The 25304-nt window shown below is 41.2% G+C and overlaps 1 protein-coding gene and 1 long non-coding RNA gene across 3 annotated transcripts in view; one reads left to right on the top strand and one right to left on the bottom strand.

Annotated features, from left to right (window-relative positions):
* Positions 1-10176, top strand: part of LOC133047000 (uncharacterized) — a 124554-nt gene extending 114378 nt beyond the window's left edge. Inside the window, exons 5-6 of the long non-coding RNA XR_009690640.1 lie at positions 2034-2101; positions 7002-10176. This is a non-coding gene — a long non-coding RNA (uncharacterized LOC133047000). The remainder of the gene's footprint in view (positions 1-2033; positions 2102-7001) is intronic.
* PDE7B (phosphodiesterase 7B) overlaps positions 1-25304 on the bottom strand; it is a 344452-nt gene that overhangs the window by 196100 nt on the left and 123048 nt on the right. The window lies entirely within an intron of this gene.

Here is a 25304-nt window from a genome sequence, read left to right as displayed (position 1 = left end):
TTAGAACTTGGATGAATAACATAAAACATATTTTATTGGAAATATATCAACATTCAGAATTTGTTTCTTTCCTAATATCCCTTTCTGAAGAGACAGACATGAACATAGTTTCATCACATAAAGGAGATCAGGGAAAAATAAGCAGGTAAAGAACTATGACTGTATTGTTCTCTTTTCTCACTTCTGTGTTCTTCAGACCTGATAGATGGAGCTGTCCAGTACATATTTAGCATCAAAATATGAATTGAGTACCTATGTCATCTTCCTTGGAGTCATCAATGAGGATGCTGACACCAAACCTAACTGTGTTTTAACTTCCTAACTATTAGTTTGGTCTTGTTCTATAAGAAACACTTGATCAAATTTCTTCAGTATCCAGCTTATAAAATGCTTGCTCAACTATATGGCTTTCACACTTTACTAAAGGTTTTCCCTGAAATAAACAATATTAATAAACAGATCTAAAGGCCACCATTTTGCAATATTCAGAAGGAAAATTTTGGTCTGTTTAGACATTTTCACACCATGTACTCAGAGGAGAAGACTAAAAGGAAGATGTCATCACCTCAGTTTCTGAAATTACTCTCATTTTAGAGACACTTTGGTAAACAAGTCGAGGCAGCTCACACCGCCATCAACCAGACTTCCCCACGTGTACTCACAACAGGCTAGGTTTGTGTTCTCTACAGATTCAGTAACGCAAATGCGAGGAGCAGACCCTGAACAGAGCACTGATTCCAAGGTCTCCGGTGAGCAGCATGGGTGCCTTCTGTAACATGCAAGGCTGAAATCTCTGTTAGAGAAGTTAACTGCACTGTAATTAGATCCCAGGAGTTTTAGTAGCCACGGGAGGGGAGAGGAGTTGAGAGCATCACCTGGGTGTCTGAGCAACAAGTCTTGCAAACACCGCACTCTATGGGATCTGGAGACAGAAAAGCTGTTCTCCAGGGCTCAGTGGCCCCTGCGTGCTGTCCCCCTGGTCAGGATGATCAGAGCTGGTGCTTCTCCAATCCATCAACTTGCCAGTGCTGATAAGGAAGGTTTCTGTTGCTCTGAATATGAAATGTTTGGAATGAGGCTGGCTTGACTTGAGCTAGTTGAAAGATCATTGGTTCTATTTACCCACTTTCTAAATCCTTCCAGGGGATAGAAATACTTTTGGGTACTCCAAGCTATGTTTATCTGTCTTATCTTTTGTGTGATGCAAGAAATGTAGTTAGATGAACTAAAATTGTCCACATCTCTGCCAAAGTGGAGTCTATGTCCAAAACAATCATTCCCTTTTGAGATGTGCAAGATAATCTTTACTAATCTTTCTGTCCCTTCCACATCCATCTTCATTTCTCCACCAATCTAGAAAAAAATGGTAGAATACTCTGTATCCCCAGAGTAGTGACATTTCTGGGATAGTCTGAAGACTTCTGTAGTTTTCTCATCTTCAACTGCAGAAAGCTACAGCCTGGGGGCTTTGGGGCCTTCCAATAGTTCGGCTCAGCTCAACCAGGAGGGCAGATGGTACCACAGGGCAGTTGTGGCTGAATAGGGGAAACCCAACTATTTGGAGGGTTTTGTTAATTTCCCAGTGGGTTTCCCTTTGAATTTGTGGCAAATACAGGAACACGACACTCTCTTTCCTTTCAAGAACTGTCATGGAGACAGGAATGCAAATAATCCAACGTAAAGTCTGGTGCTTAAACAGGGTGAGCCTGGCAGCAAAAGGCCAGGTGAAAGGGGGTGGTCATGTCCAGTATGCTAATGGAAGACTTTAATTTCATTCCATGACTTCTAAGGGGATGACAGTGGTTCTAGAAAGTTCTCCAAAGCTCCTCCTATCTTCCCTTCCATGTAACTGTTGAATTTTTGTTTCTGTTCTCTTTTCTTTGGGTTAAGATTGGGTGGAGCTGGGCAAGTGGGTGGAGCTGAGCTGTGTAGTACAAGTCTTAGTGCTTTGAGCTCTCCCCATGTGCCCACTCTGTATACATCACCCATACGATCTCAGCGAATCCTCACAGCAACTGTTTCCATGATTACAGGTGAAGAAGCCAGCATGTTACAAGCAAGGAACTTTTGTTTTCAGAATCCAATTGACTCCAGAGCCCAGGTTTGTAACTAATGCAATAGAAATCTTTGCTCTTTTCATTTTTTTTTTTTTACATCAAACCCCAGTCTAAATCTTACTTTCTATATGAAAATTCAATATATATTTTTTTGACCTGGAATAACCCTGGATTGGATCTTTCATACAAAAGCCACCACATGCCATGTGACATACCACTGATCAGTCATCCAATGGGCCTCTTTAACTGCAAATTAACATAAGCATTTGTCGACCAATTTCTGTAATTAGGGGAAATTAACTGTTTAAACTGAAAATGTCTACATCTCTCAGATTAGATGAAGATATCTTGAAAGAGAATTGAAACATGGTCTGGGCAGTTCTAAGTTAGTGCTAGCATCTCAATGACATTAACCTTTTTTAAAAAACTGGGAGACTGCAATCTACTTCCAGGTCTCCCGTTGAATAACCTTGATGTCTTAGGCAGGGACTCCAATATGCGTCACTCCTTACCTCAAGCTGACTGTTTTATCAACAACACTGGCTGATGAAAAATTTTCCTGCAATTGTTTTATTCTTATTCAAAGCATGCCTCTTTCCCCCATTCCAGCTGGTCTAATAGGTGGATAAAAGAATTGCCAAGAACACACTGCAGGAGCATCTGGTTCTGAAGAAAAACACACCAAGCTTATTTTCCTCGATTCTGTTCCTTCAGAATTTGTACTATATTGAGGAAGTCTGTTTTGCAAGAGGTTACTAACAATGGGAGTAAATACTCCTGGCTTGGCGTGCAAGCACACACGTATGGGAAATGAAGAAACTCAAGCAAATACTAAGTCTTGCTGGCAGCAACTAATATCTTCCAAGATTTTCAGGTCCCCTGGGGTGAAAGAGGCAACAAACTCCTGGAGCATTTTACAATGGATTTTACAATGAAGATCGATACCTTTTTATCTTTAAGAATCAATGAAATCTTACAGAGTCTGCAGAGGATCTCTTGCTTGGGAAGGCTTAGAGAAATGCCTATAGGATATTTGAAACTATTTTCATTAAAATGTTCCAATATGAGATAGGAAAAGAGAGCAGTTCTTATTTAGAAAAGTTTAATATTCATTAAAATGGCCCAATATGAGACAGGAAAAAGAAAACAGCTCTTATTTAGAAAAGTTTAATGCCATAACCAAAGTACTTAAATTGGCTTAAACATTTTTTAAGAGGGCTTAAGACAAATTCAAGTATTTAGGACACTTCCTAAACCTTTCATCGACTGGGAATTCAGGGGTGCAGCTTTGCCCCTTCTTTCTCTTCTGCTGGTTGAGTGTTTATATAATGTGGGTTAGTTTACCTCATGAAAATGCTTAATTGATATTATGCATAACAAAATGTAATTTTGAACACAGGGGACAGATTCTGCATAAATTACCTGGATGATTTTAGCTGGGACATAGCCAAGTCTCTTTGAATACCATCCATGGTTCTGAAGCCAGTTCAGAATCGCATAGGTACTGCTGAGCTAGCCAGAATCCACAGCTTCTCTAGACTTGTGCACTTCTACCTGGAATATTTTGAGATAATGTGTAGCCTTGTGCATATCTTATCTTCAGGTTTTTCTTTATCTACTTGTCACAGTGACTGAAATGGCTCTATTAGACATTCAGTCCTTGGGCATATAGCATATTTTCTCAAAGGAAAAAACAAATATCCAAATATTTCTTACATATTTTGATATAATCAATGCTCGCCAATTAGGTTCCCATTAATCATGTAGATTTGTTCTCATTTCTTTTCTCCATGAAAACCAGATGAGAACAAACACTTAAGCATCAGGAGTTTTGATGAGGTTAATTGTTAGAGGACTGTGAGAAAAATATATTTGGAGAACATACGGATTTTCTCAGAGAAGACAAGCACACCTGAATAAACTCCACTCTATGACAAGGGGAGATGAGACCCTAGGGGGCAGAAGGCAGACGTGAAGGAATGTGTTGCACTTTGCGGGGGGCGGGGGGCGGGGGGAAGGATGGAATCATTGTATTGGGAATAGGTCCAAACCGTCTTCTATAATTGCTATACGTGAATCAGAGCAGCAGTATTACCTAGGGGCTTTTTAAAAATGCAGAATCTCCTGCCTTATGCAAGACTTAATCAGAATTTACACTCAAACAAAATAACCATATGATTTGTATGCACACTGTAGTTTGAGAAGCACTGGTCTACAAGACTGAATTCCACTGAGCTATGGTGTCATGCACAAACTGCCTCCTAGGGGTTTCTGATTGGACAAGAGGTGTAGGCCGAATCCAAGTTGAGCCAATCAGATTTCACCCTGTATTTACAGATTAAGACAAAATAAATTGAGAATAAAGATAAGAGCCAGAAGGAGAGAGGCCTCCCCATGGACTTCAGAGTCAGAGAGAGCCAGCGCAGAAAGAGAAGAAAAATGAGAGATGTTCAGAGAAGGAGAGAGAAGTTCTCTAATTTTTACCTCCAGTTCCTTCCCAAGTCTGGCCAAAAGATTTACTAAACCTGAGTTCCACGAAGCCTCCCCGGCCATCACCTTACAATAACCCCTGCTCACTTTATGCTTAAGCTAGCTTGGCATTACATTTGATACTTGGGACCAAGAGTCCGAATCAATAAAGCTGGCATGAGTTTCTTTTTGTTGTTCAGTTGCTCAGTCATGTCAGACTCTTTGCAACCCCATGGCCTGCAGCACACCAGGCCTCCCTTCCTTCACCATCTCCGGGAGCTTGCTCAAACTCCTGTCCACTGGGTTGGTGATGCCATCCAACCATCTTGTTCTCTGTCATCCCCTTCTCCCGCCTTCAATCTTTCCCAGCATCATGGCCTTTTCCAAAGAGGTGGCCCAAGTATGGGAGTTTCAGCTTCAGCATTAGTCCTTCAAATGAATATTCAGGGTTGATTTCATTTAGGATTGACTGGTTTCCTCTCCTTGCAGTACAAGGGACTCCCAAGAGTCTTCTCCAATACCACAGTTCAAAAGCAGCAATCCTTTGTCACTCAGCCTTCTTTATGGTCCAACTCTCACCTTCATACATGACTGTTGGAAAAACCATAGCTTTGACTAGATGGACCTTTGTTGGCAGAGTAACATCTCTGCTTTTTAATAGGCTGTCTAGGGCTTCCCTGGTAGCTTGGCTGGTAAAGAATCTGCCTGCAATGTGCTTGGGTTTGATCCCTGGGTTGGGAAGATCCCCTGGTGAAGGGAAAGGCTACCCACTCCAGTATTCTGGCCTGGAGAATTCCACAGACTGTATAGTCCATGGGGTTGCAAAGAGTCAGACACGACTGAGTGACTTTCACCTTCGGGTTTGTCATAGCTTTCCTTCCAAGGAGCAAGTGTCTTTTAATTTCATGGCCACAGTCACCATCTGCAGTGATTTTTGGAGCCCAAGAAAATAAAGTCTGTCACTGTTTCCATTGTTTCCCCATCTATTTGCCATGAAGTGATGGGACAGGATGCCATGATCTTCGTTTTATGAATGTTGAGTTTTAAAGCCAGCTTTTTCACTCTCCTCTTTCACCTAAATCAAGAGGCTCATTGGTTCCTCTTCACTTTCTGCCATAAGGGTGGTGTCACCAGCATATCTAAGGTTACTGATATTTCTCCCAGCATTCTTGATTCCAGCTTGTGCTTCATCCAGCCTGACATTTCACATGATGTACTCTGAATATAAGTTAAATAAGCAGGGTGACAATATACAGCCTTGATGTACCCCCTTTCCCAATTTTGAACCAGTCTGTTGTTCCATGTCCGGTTCTAACTATTGCTTCTTGCCCTGCATACAGGCTTCTCAGGAGGCAGGTCAGGTGGTCTGGTATTCCCATCTCTTTCAGAATTTTCCACAGTTTGTTGTGATCCACACAGTTATAGGTTTTGCCATAGTCAATAAAACAGAAGTAGATGTTTTTCTGAAACTCTCTTGCTTTTTCGATGATTCAATGGATGTTGGCAATTTGATCTCTGGTTCCTCTGCCTTTTCTAAAACCAGCTTGAACATCTGGAAGTTCACGGTTCATGTATTGCTGAACCCTGGCTTGGAGAATTTTGAGCATTACTTTGCAAGCATGTGAGATGAGTGAAATCGTGGTGTAGTATGAGCAATCTTTGGCATTGCCTTTCTTTGGGATTGGAATGAAAACTGACCTTTTCCAGTCCTGTGGACACTGTTAAATTTTCCAAATTTGCTGGCATATTGAGTGCAGCACTTTCATAGCATCATCTTTTAAGATTTGAAATAACTCAGCTGGAAGTCCATCACCTCCACTAGTTTTGTTCATAGTGATGCTTCCTAAGGCCCACTTGACTTCGAACTCCAAGATGTCTGGCTCTAGGTAAGTGATCACACCATTGTGGTTATCTGGGTCATTAAGATCTTTTTTGTATAGGAGTCTAATGCTAGGGAAATTCACCAATGCCCATTATGCAATACTTATATGTAAGGAATTCTAGATAATGAATGGGTAGAAAGTATGTGATTTCAGGACCTAATACAGCCTGGGTTAACCATCAAGAAGCCCAAATCAAGGGACTCTTAATGCTGCTGTCTCCAAAGTTGCTACTGTATTACTTGGATATCATAGACTATTTGAGAATCAGATGGAATCTGATTGCCAAAGCAAAGCCAAACCAAAACAGATTAGGGGAAGATAGCCCAAGAAACAAACTCTAAGTGAGGAAATCACACAGGATCTCTCAAACATTTCTTGACATTTGCTGCTGTTTTAAGACAAGTGAAGAAACCTTTCCCATTTCACTAATTATGTTTCTGGATTCTTTTTTTTTTTTTTTTTGCAGTTCCAGAGAAATGTATAACAAATAAATTCCAGATACCTTAAAAAAGAAAAAGAATCCTGCACTTTCCTGAAGTTCTGTTGTACCTGCTGCCTCTTTGCCCTGCTAACAGGTGTCTTATCACTGCAGAGTCTCCCCTGTGAGTGGGTGTGGAACAGAGCTCCTAGAAGCAGTCATCTGAGAAACAGTGAAATTGGCCCCTAAGGATCATTATGAGAGCTGAGAACCTGCAGTGACGACCAGAGGACTCTCAGAGCTCCCCCTGCTCTCTCTTCTTCCCCAAGTGACCCAGGAAAGCAAAAGCTGAATTGTGGAGAACACTAGCTAAGGGATAGAGTCAAAGATCAGAAATAATTAATTTTAAGTTTAATCATTCTTGATAAAAATTGTTCTAAGGGATAACATAGTTCCCTGCCTTCTGCAACTATGCCAAACTCACTGTAAACTACTGATGGTCCCTGACAGATGATGGTTTGGCTAACCATTTTTCAACTTTATGGTGGTGTAAAAGCATTATGTATTTAGTAGAAGCCATGCTTCAAATTTTGAATTTTGATCTTTCCCTGGGCTAGCAGTATGTGTCAAGATCTTCTCTCATGATGCTGGGCAGTGGCAGTGAGCTGAAGCTCCTAGAAAGCCATGCTATCCAGAGGGGAAACAACTGATCCACCTACCATCATTCAGTACCCAGACAACCATTCTGTTTTCACTTTCAGTACAGTGTTCAATAAATTACATGAGATATTTAGCATTTTATTATAAAATAGGATGTGTTAGATAATTTTTATCCAACAGCAGGCTAACCTAAGTGTTCTGAGCATGTTTCAGGTAGGCTGAGCTAAAGCTGTGATGTTCAGTAGGTTAAGTGAGTCAAATGCACTTTGGGAGAAAACAAGATGCGGAGGAGTAGGTGGACGTGGAAGACATCTCTCTCCATGGATACATCAGGAATACACCTTCAGACACAAAAGTGCATGCAGAACACCAGCCGAGAGTGCACAGGAGTACCTGACCAGTGGGAAAGAATATATAGAACCTCAAAAAACTAGGTAGGACAAAGGAACTAGGGGGAAAACCAGGAGTGTTACTAGGACTGGACCTGCCCTTGGCGGATTGGGGGACTGAAGCAGGGGTCTGATCCCCACATCAGAGCAACTTCTGAGTCAGAGGAGGAACATTTAAGGCTGAGAGTGAAACAGCTGATCTGTGGCAGCCTAAACGGAATGAGACTCAGACTGTCCTTGCGGCAGCCATACATACCCCAGATAGTGCAGTGGCTGGGAGCTGGAGTTTAGGGATTGTAGAGCAATCCCCAGGCAAGGGCTGCTGTTGACTGTGGAGAGATGGAGCGAGGGGATGTGAGGGAGGAGATTATGGTGGGAAATGCCTGTGGAGGAAAGCTGGGCAGACATGGAAGCAAGGCAATACTGCTCAGTCACACATAGCGGGTGGAGCCATCATCATAGCCTCTCTCCCCCTACACGCCAGCACTGGAAGCTGAACAACAGAGAACCTGGCCCATCAAATGCCTGACGCACTCATCTACAGAGTACGACCCCACCCAGGGTGCCCCTTTAAGTGCCTGATGCCCCAACTACAGAGTAGGACCCCACCCAGGGTGCCCCTTTAACTGCCTGATGCCCAACTACAGGGTAGGACCCCACCCAGGGTGCCCCTTTAAGTGACTGATGCCCCAACTACAGAGTAGGACCCCACCCAGGGTGCCCCTTTAAGTGCCTGATATGCCAATACAGACTAGGACCCCAGCCGGGGGCGGGGCGGGGGGCGCTTTATGTGCCTGACGCGCCAAACGACAGAGAAGGACCCCAGGCAAGGGAGTCCTCTAAGTGCCTGAATGGGTGGAGCTATGGAGAAAGACTGACCAAAGAGGCCTTCTGATCTCCAGCTGCAAGAGGCTCGGGAAAAAAGACCCTGATTGGGCCATAACTCCTGCGGGAGGCAGTCCGTGTCCCTGCCCACTTGGCGCCACCAGCGTCCCCGGAAGCCAAGCCGCTGCACCACCTTCACGCTCAGCTCTCACTGGGGCAGGGCGGCCACAGGCAAAAAAAGCCTTGCACCTATGCACGCAGGGTCATTTCGGTGGTGTTTGACTCTTTGCGACTCAGTAGACTGTGGCCTGCCAGGCTTCTCTGTCAGAGAGGAGGGGTTCTCCAGCAAGAATACTGGAGTGTATTGGCCAGTACTGGTCGCCATTCCCTTCTAGAGCACTTTATTTCCCACTGCCCTAGCCACCAACCCCCTGAGTACCTGGTGCTGCCAGAACCCCTGCGACCCCAGCAGCGGCACCACCTCCGCGCCTGGCCCTCACGGGGGCAGACCCAAGTCCTCCAGGGCAGCCTCAGGAGCAAACCCCAGTGGACGACTCACATGCAGAGGTGGAAATAAAACCACAAGTGAAACCCAGGGGCAGTGTAACTAAGAAGAAGACCCAAAACCTTCCCACCAGCTATACAAGCTGCAGATTAAAACCACAGGATCAACTAGGCAGATGCTGTGTCTGTGGAACATATAAAAGGTCACTGAAAGCTCCCACAAAAGAAAACGCACTAGTTCTGATAGCTGTGGACATTGGAGGCAAGAACACGCAGGAGGAGGACCAGATTAGAATCTGAGCTGCCCCCGCAGCAGGGCCAGAGATCAGCGCAGTGTTGGAGGGCATCCTAGGGAGGAGAGGTGGACTGTGACTCCCAGCGAGGAAAAGGGTTCTCACAGCAGTGACTCAAGAAAAACATTTATTATTATGTTTTGACTTGTTCTGTAGATTCTTTTGGATTTTTCGCTTTTGTTTTCTCCCCCCTCCCCATTGTAGTTGTCGATTTTATTGGCACTGTGAAATCTAATTAAGTTTTTGAGCTTTTTTCCCCTTTTTTTTCTTAGTCACATTTTTTCTTTTTATTGTTGTTATAAACCTCTGCCTCTAGGTTGGGCTTTTGCAGTTCTGGGGAGTTTTCCTTTTTTTTTCTTTCTCCCATCTTTTTTTCTTTTCTCTTTTTTTAGAATTTTAACTTTTATTTTTTTAAAACCTATTTTTTCTATATTTATTCCTTTGTTTGCCTTTCCTACTGCTCTTTCCCCCTTGCAGTTAATCTTTAATATATATAAATCTTCTTCATCTACCTCTACATAACTTTGCAAATCTATTCTTTCTTTCCTTTCCTCTCAACATATTTGTTAGTTTTGTTTTCATTGCTTTATTCCCCACTTGGTACCTTGCCTTTGTTTTCCAGTTTGTGCTTTAGTTAGTTTTATTCTTAACTGGTAAATATAATTTTTTATTTCCTTTGTTTGCTGGGTCAACCTATTGTACTTTAATTTTGTTGGACTGCTTTGACTTTGCTAATGTATATGTGTATATTCCATTATTGTAATTATTATTTGCCTGATTTTGTAACTGCCATTTGTCTGGGATTCATCTTTGGTTTCTCATTTTTGGATATTTGTTTTAATCTAATTTAATGCCATAACAAAGCACTTGTGGAATCTTCATTCCTGACCAGAGATCAAGCCCTGAGCCCTTGGAGTGGGAGCACTGACTCCAGCACCCTAGACTACCAGAGAACTAACCTTCAGTTCAGTTCAGTTCAGTTCAGTTCAGTCGCTCAGTCGTGTCTGACTCTTTGCGACCCCATGAATCACAGCACGCCAGGCCTCCCGGTCCACCACCAACTCCCTGAGTTTACTCAAACTCATGCCCATCAAGTCATTGATGCCATCCAGCCATCTCATCCTCTGTCGTCCCCTTCTCCTCCTGCCCCCAATCCCTCCCAGCATCAGGGTCTTTTCCAATGAGTCAACTCTTCACATCAGGTGGCCAAAGTATTGGAGTTTCAGCTTCAGCATCAGTCCTTCCAATGAACACCCAGGACTGATCTCCTTTAGGATGGACTGGTTTGGATCTCCTTGCAGTCCAAGGGACTCTCAAGAGTCTTTTCCAACACCACAGTTCAAAAGCATCAATTCTTCAGCACTCAGCCTCAGTCCAACTCTCACATCCATACATGACCACTGGAAAAACCATAGCCTTGACTAGATGGACCTTTGTTGGCAAAGTAATGTCTCTGCTTTTTAGTATGCTATCTAGGTTGGTCATAACTTTCCTTCCAAGGAGTAAGCGTCTTTTAACTTCATGGCTGCAGTCACCATCTGCAGTGATTTTGGAGCCCCCCAAAATAAGGTCTGACACTGTTTCCACTGTTTCCCCAACTATTTCCCATGAAGTGATGGGACCAGATGCCATGATCTTAGTTTTCTCAATGTTGAGCTTTAAGCCAACTTTTTCATTCTCCTCCACTTTCAACAAGAAGCTTTCATCAAGGAGGTACTACTCCACATTCAAGGTCAGGAGGGGCGGCCATGAGGAGATACCCCTCGTCCAAGGTAAGGAGCAGCAGCTGCGCTTTGCTGGAGCAGCCGTGAAGAGATACCCCACGTCCAAGGTAAGAGAAACCCAAGTAAGATGGTAGGTGTTGCAAGAGGGCATTAGAGGGCAGACACACTGAAACCATAATCACAGAAAACTAGCCAATCTGATCACAGGACCACAGCCTTGTCTAACTCAATGAAACTAAGCCATGCCATGTGGGGCCACCCAAGATGGACGGATCATGAACTAACCTTAGGGGGTATCAAATAGTGAGAACTCACACAAAGGAAACCACTGGAATATAAGACCTGGAATCACCCAACCACCAGTAGCACCCTGTGCAGGACACCTCATCTAAACAACAAAACAAAAATACAAACCCAATCATCAGCAGACAGGACCACCTCACTCAGCCTTGCCCATCAGAGGAAAAACAAGCAAACAAACAAACAAAAACTCAGTACAAATCTCATCCTATAGGAAGCTTACACAATCACAGGAGGGCAGAAACCAAAAGGAAGAAAGAATTCCACCTTGAAGCCTGGGGAAAGGAGACCTCAAACACAATAAGTTAAACAAAAATAATGAAAAGGCAGAGAAATACTATACAAATGAAGGAACAAACTAGAAACACAGGAGTCAAAATAAATGAAGAGGAAATAGGAAAATTACCTGAAAAGGAATTCAGAATAATGATAGTAAAGATGATCAAAAACCTTGAAAACAAAATGGAGAAAATGCAAGAATTAACTAAAAATTAGAAGCATTAAAGAATAAACATGCAGAGACAAACAACACAATTATGGAAATTAAAAATACTCTAGAAGGAATCAATAGCAGAATATCAGAAGCAGAAGAATAAATCAGTGCACTGGAAGATAAAATGGTGGAAATAACTCCTTAAGAACAGAATAAAGTAAAAAGAATGAAAAGAATTGAGGACAGTCTCAGAGACCTCTGGGACAATATCAAAAGCACCAACATTTGAATTATAGGGGCCCCAGAAGAAGAAGAGAAAAAGAAAGGATATGAGAAAAATTTTGAAGAGATTATAGTTGAAGATTTCCCCAACATGGAAAAGGAGTAGTCAATCAAGTCCAAGAGGCACAAAGAGTCCCATACAGGATAAACCCAAGAAGAAACACACCAAGACACATACTAATCAAACTCACAAAGACTAAACACAAAGAAAGAATATTAAAAGCAGCAAGGGAGAAGCAACAAGTAACATACAAGGGAAACCCCATACGCTTAGCAGCTGATCTTTCAGCAGAAACTCTGCAGGCCAGGAGGGAATGGCAGGATATATTTAAAGTACTGAAAGGGGAAAAATCTACAACCAAGATTACTGTACCCTGAAAAGATCTCATTCAAAATTGATGGGAAATAAAAAACTTTTCAGATGAGCAAAAGTTAAGAGAATTCAGTACCACCAAACCAGCTTTACAACAAATGTTAAAGAGACTTATATAGTCAAGAAATGCAAGAGAAGAAAATAGATCTACAAAATCAACCCCAAACAATTAATACATGTGCTGCCGAAGCGAGCACAACCCCAAACAATTAAGAAAATGGCAACAGGAACATGGCAATAGGAACATATATATCAAAAATTACTTTAAATGTAAATGGATTAAATGTTTCAACCAAAAGACACAGATTGGCTGAATGGATTCAAAAACAAGACCCATATATATGCTGTCTACAAGAAACTTACTTCCGACCTAAAGACACATATAGACTGAAAGTAAGAGGATAGAAAAATATATTCCATGCAAATGGGAAGTGAAAGAAAGCTGGAGTAACAATCCTTATATCAAACAAAATAGACCTTAAAATACAGAAGATTACAAGAGATAAGGAAGGACACTACGTAATGATCAAGGGATCAATCCAAGAGGAAGACATAACAATTGTAAATATCTATGCACCCAACATAGGAGCACCTCAATACATAAGACAAGCACTAACAGACATAACAGGAGAAATTGACAGTAACACAATAATATTAGGAAACTTTAACACCCCACTCAAACCAATGGACAGACCATCAGAACAGAAAATTAATAAGGAAACACAAGTCTTACATGATACATTAGATGAGATGGATCTCATTGATATCTTCAGGACATTCCATCCAAATGCAGAAGAATACACCTTCTTCTCATGTGCACATGGAACATTCTCCATATCTCCAAGATGTGGATAGACCACATCTTGTGTTACAAATCAAACCTCAGTAAATTTAAGAAAATTGAAATTTTATCAAGCATCTTCCCCAACCACAGTAATATAAGACTAGATATCAATTACAAGAAAAAAAAAAAACTGTAAGAAACACAAACACATGGAGATTAAATAGCACATTTCTAAATAACCAACAGGTTCCTGAAGAAATCAAAAGGGAAATCAAAACATTTCCAGAAAAAAAGGACAATGAAAATAGGACAACTCAAAACCTATGGGATGCAGCAAAAGCAGTCCTAAGAGGGAAATTTACAGCAATACAATCCTACCTCAAGAAACAAGAAAAACATTGAATAGACAACCTAACTTTACACCTAAAACAACTGGACAAAGAAGAATTTAAAAACCCCAAAATTAGTAGAAGGAAAGAAATCATAAAGATCCAAGCAGAAATAAATTAAAAATAAATGAAAGAAACAATAGTAAAGATTAAGAAAACTAAAGTCTGGTTCTTTGAAAAGTAAACAAAATTGACAAACCTTTTGCCAGCCTCATCAAGAAAAAAGAGAAAAATCAACTCAACAAAATTAGAAATGAAAAAGGAGGGGTTACAACAGACAATGCAGAAATATAAAGGATTATAAGAGACTACTATGAACAACTCTATGGCAATAAAAAGGATAACCTGGAAGAAATGGACAGATTCTTAGAAAAGTTTAATCTTCCAAGACTGAGCCAGGAAGAAATAGAAATTATGAACAACCCAATTATAAGCACTGAAATTGAAGCTGTGATCAAAAATCTCCCCAAAAGCAAAAGCCCAGGGCCAGACGGCTTCACAGGAGAATTCCATCAAACATTTAGAAAAGAGCTAGTGCCTATTCTTCTAAAACTCTTTCAAAAAATTACAGAGGAAGGAACACTTCCAAACTCATCCTACGAGGCCACCATCACCCCGATCCCAAAACCAAGGACAACACACAAAAAAGAAAGCTACAGACTAACATCACTGATGAACATAGATGCAAAAATCGTCAACAAAATTTTAGCAAACCGAATTCAGCAACAAATCAAGAAGTTCATATACCACGACCAAGTTGGGTTTATTCCAGGAATGCAAAGATTCTTCAACATATGCAAATCAATCAATGTGATATACCATATTAACAAATTGAAAGATAAAAACCATGTAATAATCTCAATAGATGCAGAAAAAGCCTTTGACAAAAGTCAGCACCCATTTATGATTAAAACTCTTCAAATAATGGGCATAGAAGGAATCCACCTCAACATAGTAAAGGCCATATGTGATAAGCCTACAGCAAACATGATTCTCAATGGTGAAAAACTGAAAGCATTTCCCCCTAAGATTAGGAACAAGACAAGTGTGTCCACTTTCACCACTATTATTCAACATAGTTCTGGAAATCCTAGCTACAGCAATCAGAGAAGAAAAAGAAATAAAAGGAATCCAGATTGGAAAAGAAGAAGTAAAGCTCTCACTGTTGGCAGATGACATGATACTGTACATAGAAAACCCTAACGATAGTATCAGAAAATTACTAGAGCTAATCAGTTAATTTAGCAAGGTTACAGGATACAACATCAATACAAAGAAGTCACTTGCATTTCTATATACTAACAATGAAAAATCAGAAAGAGAAATTAAGGAATCAATCCCATTCACCACTGCAACAAAAAGAATTAAAGATCTAGGAATAAACTTACCTAAGGAGACAAAAGAACTGTACACAGAAAATTATAAGACACTGATGAAAGAAATCAAAGATGACATAAACAGATGGAGAGATATTCCATGTTCCTGGGTAGGAAGAATCAATATTGTGAAAATGACTATACTACCAAATGCAATCTACAGATTCAATGCACTCCCTATCAAAATACCAATGGCATTTTTCACAGAACTAGAACAAAAAATTTCACAATTCATATGGAAACACAAAAGATCCCAAATGGACAAAGCAGTCTTGAGAAAGAAGAATGGAGCTGGAGGAATCAACCTTCCTGACTTCAGATTATACTACAAAGCTCCAGTCATCAAGACAGTATGGTACTGGCACAAAAACAGAAATATAGACCAATGGAACAAGATAGAAAGCCCAGAAATAAACCTATGCACCTATGGATACCTTATCTTTGAAAAAGGAGGCAAGAGTATACAATGGGGCAAAGAAGGCTCTTCAATAAATGGTGCTGGGAAAAGTGGACAGCTACATGTAAAAGAATGAAATTAGAACACTTCCTAACATCATACCCAAAGATAAACTCAAAATGGATTAAAGACCTAAATATAAGACCAGAAACTATAAAACTCTTAGAGGAAAACATAGGCAAAACACTTGATGACATAAAGCAAGATTCTCTATGACCCACCTCCTAGAATAATGGAAATAAAAACAAAAGTAAACAAGTGGGACCTGATTAAACTTAAAAGCTTTTGCACAGCAAACTATAAGCAACGTGAAATGACAACCCTCAGAATGAGAGAAAATAATAGCAAATGAAACAACTGACAAAGGATTCATTTCCAAAATATACAAGCAGTTCATATAATTCAGTGCTAGAAAAACAAACAACCCAATCGAAAAGTGGGGAAAAGACCTAAACAGACATTTCTTCAAAGAAGACATACAGATGGCTGACAAACACATGAAAAGATGCTCAACATCGCCCATTATTAGAGAAATGCAAATCAAAACCACAATGAGATATCACCTCACACCGGTCAAAATGGCCATCATCAAAAAGTCTACAAAGAATAAATGCTGGAGAGGGTGTGGAGAAAAGGGAATGTTTTTGCATTGTTGTTGGGAATGTAAACTGATACAGCCACTACAGAAGATGGTATGGAGATTCCTTAAAAAACTAGGAATAAAACCACCATATGACCCAGCAATCCCACTCCTAGGCATATACCCTGAGGAGACCAAAAGTGAAACAGACACATGTATCCCATTGTTCACTGCAGCACTATTTACAATAGCTAGAACATGGAAGCAACCTAGATGACCATCGACAGATGAATGGATAAAGAAGTTATGGTACATATACACAATGGAATATTACTTAGCCATAGAAAAGGAACACATTTGAGTCAGTTCTAATGAGGTGGATGAACCTAGAACCTATTATACAGAGTGAGGTGAGTCAGAAAGAGAAAGATAAATATCATATTTTAACACACATATATGGAATCTAGAAAAATGTACTGAAGAATTTATTTACAGGGCAGCAATGGAGAAACAGACATAGAGAATAGACTTATGGACATGGGGAGAGGAGAGCAGAGGGTGAGATGTATGGAAAGAGTAACATGGAAACTTACACTATAATATGTAAAATATATAGCCAACAGGAATTTGCTGTATGGCTCAGGAAACTCAAACGGGGGCTCTGTATCAACCTAGAGGGGTGGGATGGGGAGGGAGATGGGAGGGAGGGTCAAAAGGGAGGGGATATATGTATACCTATGGCTGATTCATGTTGAAGTTTGACAGAAAACAACAAAATTCTGTAAAGCAATTATCCTTCAACAAAAAAAAGTAAAATGACTTGACTTAGAACGTTTCCAACTTAGGGTGCATTTATTGGGACATAACCCCATTGTAAGTTGAAGAATATCTGTGATTTGATTATCTGTGATTTAATAAATGGACTGTTTTCAGAGTTCCCTATAAATAGATTCCTCTGATGGCTACTGTGGTCTGGATGTTCAGTTCAGTTCAGTTCAGTCCAGTCGCTCAGTTGTGTCTGACTCTTCGCGACCCCATGAATCGCAGCACGCCAGGCCTCCCTGTCCATCACCAACTCCTGGAGTTTACTCAGACTCATGTCCATCGAGTCAGTGATGCCATCCAGCCATCTCATCCTCTGTCGTCCCCTTCTCCTCCTGCCCCCAATCCCTCCCAGCATCAGGGTCCTTTCCAATGAGTCAACTCTTTGCATCAAGTGGCCAAAGTATTGGAGTTTCAGCTTCAGCATCAGTCCTTCCAATGACCACCCAGGACTGATCTCCTCTAGGATGGACTGGTTGGATCTCCTTGCAGTCCTGGTCTGGATGTTGCTGCTGCTGCTGCTGCTAAGTCGCTTCAGTCATGTCCGACTCTGTGTGAGCCCATAGATGGCAGCCCACCAGGCTACCCCGTCCCTGCGATTCTCCAGGCAAGAACACTGGAGTGGGTTGCCATTTCCTTCTCCAATGCATGAAAGTGAAAAGTGAAAGTGAAGTCACTCAGTCATGTCTGACTCTCAGCGACCCCATGGACTGCAGCCTACCAGGCTCCTCCTTCCATGGGATTGTCCAGGCAAGAGTAATGGAGTGGGTTGCCATTGCTTTCTCCAGGTCTGGATGTTAGAACCCGACAACTTCTGACTTCCCTCAGCCTTGCTTTTGAATAAAAATCTTCATAGAGGGGTTCCCAACATTACCAAATTCTGCCTTCTGTTGCCATTCACTCCTTCGCCTGATTGGAGACATCCTCCATAGGTTACTGTAATATCTCACCATTGTGGGTGGGTCTAGTTCAAGTCCATTTCTTTACCCTCCTAGTCCTGGCCATGGTGCCATATTTTTATGGGAATTATATCAATTCTCTTGATTTAATTATTTTCCCTATTTTCATAGCTCCCAAATCTATAATTTTTAGACTTGTGTTTCATTTAAAATCCACCCTAAATTTCTCAAACTTAATTTGGAAGGCTTACTTTTCCCTTGAGCCCATTGCAATGAAAATAGAGATCTTGTCTCAATGCTCCCAACTTTCTTGTCTCTGTCAAAGGCCCTCCAGTGATCTGTAAGGGCATGTGAACACTGCAAGTCTCTCCTTCCTTGGAGAAATCCAAAGCTGCACTCATTCTTGTCTGTGATGGTATTACATTACTTACGGCTCTATCCAAAGGCATGAGGGAAGGGGCTGGATCTGGGTCTTTAAAGGACCTACTTTTCACTTTCCCCAAACTCATGCCCTTCCCAGTGGAAGGGTGGTGTTTCTTGAGACGTCCCCCTGAGTGTGAGAGAGCAGAGAGGTGAAGTTCCTGAGGAGAGGGGGTAGAAACATACTATGTCACATCTCAGATCCTCCCTGAGAATCCCTAAAGTGGACGTTACCAAACGGCGGTCTAGTGAACTTGGCTAACGTATTTAAAAGAAAGGAAAATGACATGAGCTGCCAACATTTACAAGACAGGACATTTGCACAGATATCAATTTCCAGACTGTCTTGGAGAAATCGTGAACTTGGCTATGTGAAGCTGGCATTCCTTCAAGACATTGTGTGGCAGGAGCTGGGCAGCGGTTGTGGGTGGGATACTTGCTCTCCAGGTGGCTTCAGGGCCACCACTGTGTCTTGTATTGAACTCAGTCAGTTTCACTCTCATACATCACCTCCCTGGCTCCCAGAGGCATGTAAGTATGTGATCTCTGGGAGAAGCCCTGGAGAGGGACATTTGGAGGTTTGCAGATCCATTCACAGAATCAGCAGCACCATATGTTAGAAACAATAAGAACTTGACACATGCTTATTGAATTGATGTGATTTTGAATCTTTGGACCAGAAAAGGTGACATTTAGGAGGACTCTAGACTTGAATGATAAGAATGATTGTAGAGCTGTAGTTAAAGAACTGTAGACCTTGATTTTGTTCAAGTACAAGAAATGCCTGTCACATACCCGACATATTGAGAATACACTTTCTGGGATTTAAGTGCTTGGTTATTTTATCAGGCATCTTGTTAAGAAATGATATACATTCCACGATTACCCAGCCTATAAAAGAGAGCCAGACCACTGCATATACAATGTTGACTATTTCCTGGTTTGTTCAGTCTAAGCCATTGGGGAGAAAGAGTCTACTTTCGTCTCTTGCACCTTAACCTGCTACATCTTTGAATATAAATCACTAAAAGTCTTCAGCTATAATCATCTGATATCTCAGGGTTAGTGTCTTAGGAGACCAAGTGAATATCCATAGAATATTCATAGAAAAAAAGAAAACCTAGTATTTGGAAGATAAAGAGGATGAGATAAAATACATATCCATTTGGTTCAATTTGAAAGAGAAGAAATTGATAGCATTTAAAATGTTGCAGGTTTATTTTGAGGATTGATGAAATAATGCATGGGAAGCACATCGCACAGTCTGGCAACTAAAAGTATCCAGAATTGTTAGCTATTATTCGTTTATAGCAAGTCATTAGCCTTGCTCTGAGTATCTGAAAAGAACCTATTTTGAGCACTCCATTGTTAAGATGGTAGGGGTGATTTAGTCATGGTCATTGATTAGTGTCACTCTTCAGTTTGGAATGTCAACATCTCAGCACAGGGGCTGAGGACCCCTTGCTTGGACATGGAGACTGAACTGTCTTCCTTCTCCTATGAGTGGGGCACAAAGAGCCCAGCAGCAGAGGCTGGTGGTGCCTCAGTTTGGTCATTGTTCTCCACAAGGTGGCTAAACTGTCACAGTTCTAATGGGCATTTCCAACAAAACATGATTTATTACAGAAAATGAAAAAGAATATTAAAGGGATTAAAATAAGCCCCAAGACCTGGGGACAGGGAGGGGATAATTGTTTTAATGACAGTTTCTATGCCTTCCTCTCCCCATACCCTCCCCCACTCCACCTTAACTGTGCCAAAAACATCACAGATGTCATCCAGTCAGTCCATCACCGAAGTTCAGGAAAACCTCATGCTTTATTTCAATGAGCTGCATAATTTGATGCAACAGTGGCAGCTAAAATGGTTCTCTTTCAACCAACAGAGTTCTGATTTGTAGCATAGACACCAAACTTATTTTTTAAATAAAAATTCCTGCAAAAAATAATACTTCCTGTCCACACAGTTCTGAGAAACATAATGTGATTTTTTTGTCTTTTTTTTTTTTTTTGATGGGAGTGATTTAGCAAATAAACACACTAACTTCAAAGATTTCCATCTTGTTTTCATATAACCTAAATGAGATTAGATGACTAGTGATTTATGCTACCACAATCTTCCGTTGCTCCCCACTTTAAATAAAAATATGGTTATAATTAAAATCACATGAACGTGAAATTTTTAGCTTCTAAAAAATAAGATGGATGACTTGATGATTGCCAAGAGAGACTCTGGAGTATCCTCGTAACATCAAGGCACACGGCCCTTGAATTGCATGCCTGGTGTGTGCGTATTGTCCATTCACTACGGCACTAGGGCACAGCCTCCGTTAGGGTGGAAACGATAACCACAGCAGCAGTAACAACCAAACAATCAACACAAGTCATATAAGTTTTTATACTCTGAGAACTACTTTCACTTGTATTTTTATTTTATTTGGACCTCTTAGCAGCCTCATGGGGTAGGTGCCATGGGTACTGTTATCTCCATTTCTGATGAGAAAACTAAAGCTCAGAGAGCTGAAGGGATTTGCTCAACTCAAGGGACTTGTGCAAAAAATAAGTGGCAGAATTAGAGCTTACCATGTCCTTTGAATTCTGATCCAAGGATCTTTTTACTCTAACAATCCAACTCAATCATATCACTACTTTCTGGGGTTTAAAATAAAATTTTCCTTTCAACACCACCCATTCCCATATCAGGGCTTTCACACATGCTCAAACGTGTGTCTCCTTCCCTAATCAACTCCTCCTGAGAGATGGCAGACCTCAAACAGCCCTTCCTCTCCTGTTTTAGTTTGCTGCTATGACAATTGTGGTGTTGGAGAAGACTGTTGAGAGTCCCTTGGGCTGCAAGGAGATCCAACCAGTCCATCCTAAAGGAGGTCAGTCCTGGGTGTTCATTGGAAGGACTGATGCTGAAGTTGAAACTCCAATACTTTGGCCACTTGATGCGAAGAGCTGACTCATTTGAAAAGACCCTGATGCTGGGAAAGATTGAGGGCAGGATGAGAAGGGGACGACAGAGGATGAGATGGTTGGATGGCGTCACTGACTCGATGGACATGGGTTTGGGTGGACTTTGGGAGTTGGTGATAGACAGGGAGGCCTGGCATGCTGCAGTCCATGGGGTTGCAGAGTTGGACATGACTGAGCGACTGAACTGAATTGAACTGATGGCAACTTGCCACTAACTAGGTGACTTAAACAGAGATTTGTTGTCTCACAGTTCTGGAGGCTGAAAGTCCAAAGTCAAAGGGTTGGTAGGGTTGATTCCCTTGCAAGCTATAGGGAAGGACCTGTTTTAGGCCTCTCTCTTTGACTTGTAGATGGCTATCTTCATGTTCTCATGATATTCTTCCTATAGACACATATCTCTGTGTCCAAATTTCTTTTTTATATAAGGACACTGGTGATATTGGATTCGGGCCCACTCTAATAATTTCATTTTACCTTAATTATCTCTTTAAAAAACCCAGTTATACAGAGTGAAGTAAGTCAGCCAGAGAAAAACAAATATCAGGTATTAAGGCATATAAGGGGAATGTAGAAAAATGGTACCGATATACCTATTTGCAGGGCAGGATAGAAATGAAGATACAGAGAATGGATGTGTGGATACTGGGGAGGGGAGGGGAGGAGGGTGGTATAAACTGGGAGATTGGGATTGACATATATACACTACAATGAGTAAAACTGAGAACCTAGTGGGAACCTGCAGTATATCACAGGAAACTCAGGTCCATGCTCTGTGATAACTTAGATGGGTGGGATGGGGGTGGATGGGAGGGAGGTCCAAGAGGGAGGGGAGATGTATATATATATATGATCTCATATACACACACACACACACACACACACGCACACACACACATACACACACACATAGCTGATTCAGCTTGTTCTACAGCAGAAACTAAGACAGTATTGTAATTTATTGCTGTTTAGTTGCTAAATCATGTCTGACTCTTTGCAACCACATGAAACGTAGCCTACCAGGCTTCTCTGTCCATGGGATTTCATAGACAAGAATACTGGAGTGGGTTGCCATTTCCTTCTCCAGGGGATCTTTCCAATCCAGGGATTGAACCTGTGTCTCCAGCATTGACAGGTAGATTCTTTATTGATAAGTCACCAGGGAAGCCCCCAAAAGCAACTATACCCCCCTCAAAAAAGAAACCTATTTCTGAATACAGTCACATTCTGAGGTGCTTGGGGTTAACACTTCAACATATGAATTTGAGAGGGGCACAATTCGGTCCTGAACACTTGCCTCCTCAATGTGTATCTCTTTCTACCATCCTCCTGCTCCCCATCTTGGTCAATGGCATCACCATTTATGCAGTTGTTTCAGACAACTCTTCATGGTTCTCTCATTGCCTCTGTTTATGACATCCTATTCATCAGCCATGTTTCATCAGCCCAACCTTCAAATTATTGCCTGAGTCCAATCTTCTCATTATTCTACTACAGCTTTCCTGGCCCAAACTACTAATCTGCTCAAACCAACATCACCATAGTTTCTAGTGGCCACCAGGAGTCTGTTTTCCAGACAGAAGCAAGTGTGAGCTCTTTAAAACATAGGTTCTGTCATGCCACTCCCTGTTCAAATCACTGCATTTAGAACAAAATCTGAACTTTTTATCCTGGATGAAAGACTTGATATTTAAAGTGTGTTCCTGTGATCAGCACTATCAGCATCACTTGGGAGCTTGTTAGATACATAGAATCTTGGACCCTTTACTGACACAAAATCAGCATTTTTTGCAATACTCCCCAGGCAATTTATGTGCATTTTAAAGTTTGAGAAGCACAGGCCTGGAGAAGCCTGCAAGATCTCCCATGTGTGTCTTCCAACTCTTCTCCTTCCCACCACTCTTGCTCTTGTTCATTCCATTCCAGACACTGACCTTGCTATTACCAGCCTTTTCTGGCTCTCTCTCTCTACCTGGAATGCCTTCTTAGAGATGACCCCATCTAAAAGGCTACCCCCTCTAAGTCACTCTGTCTCCCTCTTATCCTGCCTTGTTTTTCCTGCATAGTCTTTACCGCTATCTAAAATTGAGTAAGTATGTGTTTACCTAATTTGTATATATTTCCATCAATAAAATGTAAACTTGCTGAGATCAGAGATCTGGTTTACTTTTGTTGCTGTTCAGTTGCTAAGTTGTGTCTGACTCTTTGTGACCCCATGGACTGCAGCATGCCTGCTTCTGTGTCCTCCACTATCTCCCAGAGTTTGCCTAAATTAATGTCCATTGAGTCGGTGATACAATCTAATCATCTCATCTTCTGCCACCCCTTTCTCCTTTTGCCTTCAGTGTTTCCCAACATCAGGGTCTTTGCAATGAGTCAACAGTTGGCATCACCTGGCCAAAGTATTGGAGCTTCAGCTTCAGCATCAGTCCTTCCAATGAATATTCAGGGTTGATTTCCTTTAGGATTGACTGGTTTGATCTCCTTGTAGTCCAAGGGACTCTCAAGAGTCTTCCCCAGCACTACAATTAGAAAGCATCAATTCTTTGGCACTCAGCCTTCTTTATGGTCCAAGTCTTAGATCCATACATGTCTACTGGGAAAACCATAGCTTTGACTATATGGAACTTTGTTGACAAAGTGCTGTCTTTGCTTTTTAATGTGCTGTTTAGGTTTACTTTACTTGTGGCTATTTTCTCCAATGCAGAGAAGAACGGTTGGTGCATAGTAGGTAGTAAATAAACGTTTGCTGAAACAATAAATATCTGGACTTTTGGTACAAGATAGGTCTTTTTTTGGTACTTATTCAATTATTTTCTCTAGTAAACACTCAGGCTACTGTTGATTATAGCATAGTATTTTATAAATTTACCACTTTTCATAATTTTCCCACTTGGGTTATTTTTTCTTCCCTCTCATCCCATCTCCCCACCTGTCTCACTGGAATAGCCATGGGGTTATTTTCCATTATACAGTACATTAAGAATGGCTGAGAGTGATACAACTGGCAGCTTCTACTAAACTTGCCAAAACATGAAATAATATAGGCTTTATAGTTATTTTATTGTATAGCTGTTACTGGCTAGAACTTCTGAAATGGAAGTTTTTGAAATCTAAGAAACTTTGAAAACTCTGATTTTACTATAAAATCTCGGCAGTATACTCAGCACAGATGGAGCAACATTTCAAGCTTTGCTTATAAACTAGTGACCTTATCTTTTTATCTGTGAGACCTCTTTGCTCTTAATGAGCCAAGGAAGATCCTGAAATACAGTTAAGTACCAGTGAGCATTGGTTAGTTCTTCCTTACAGAGAAGCTTCTCTTTATAGCTGTCCCTAGGAAAAAATATATATATTTTAATATGTGTATATGATGTGTATGAAGAGGCCATTTTAAATTGAAGTTCTTGAGTCATTTGTTTCAAAATGAATTTAAATCTGCTTCAGTGTGGTCGAAAGCAGGCCTTTCTTCAAAAGCCACAGTATTCTTGCCAAGTCTTCTGAACAGAATATTTCCTCAAGAGTCACTGACTTTCTTTTTCCGCAGCTACTTTAGCTTGGGGATTTGCAGTCTCAGTGGGTCTTCAGGTCCAGCCTCCGTGCCTCGGCTCCCTTTTGCTATCAGTCATGACCTTCCTCCCCTGGTCTCTTGTTGCCACCTCTTTATCCCACTGTTCATTCTGCCAAAAACTTTCCTACATGGTCAGTATTATTTTTGGAAATAAAGATAAGCCAAACCATCTAATTTAATACACATTCAGTATCAGTGGTTTTTAAAATGGACAAATGTGGACATAAACCCTATAACGTTCATCAGGAAATTTACTCCAGGGATATTCGCTGGTCAAGTCTGCTAGAGGTGCCTGATAGTAGAAAAGTTGTTACTTCTGATCCCAGGTCACAGGTTTCAACACTGTCTCCTTCAGATCATTGTCTCAGCTTTTTCAAAAGTTTAAATATTGGTGATGGCAAGTCTGTTCAGTTAGTTATCT

This window comes from Dama dama, chromosome 26, assembly GCF_033118175.1.
Source record: "Dama dama isolate Ldn47 chromosome 26, ASM3311817v1, whole genome shotgun sequence".
Lineage (NCBI taxonomy): Eukaryota > Metazoa > Chordata > Mammalia > Artiodactyla > Cervidae > Dama > Dama dama.
This window is presented reverse-complemented; position numbering and strand designations above follow the sequence as displayed.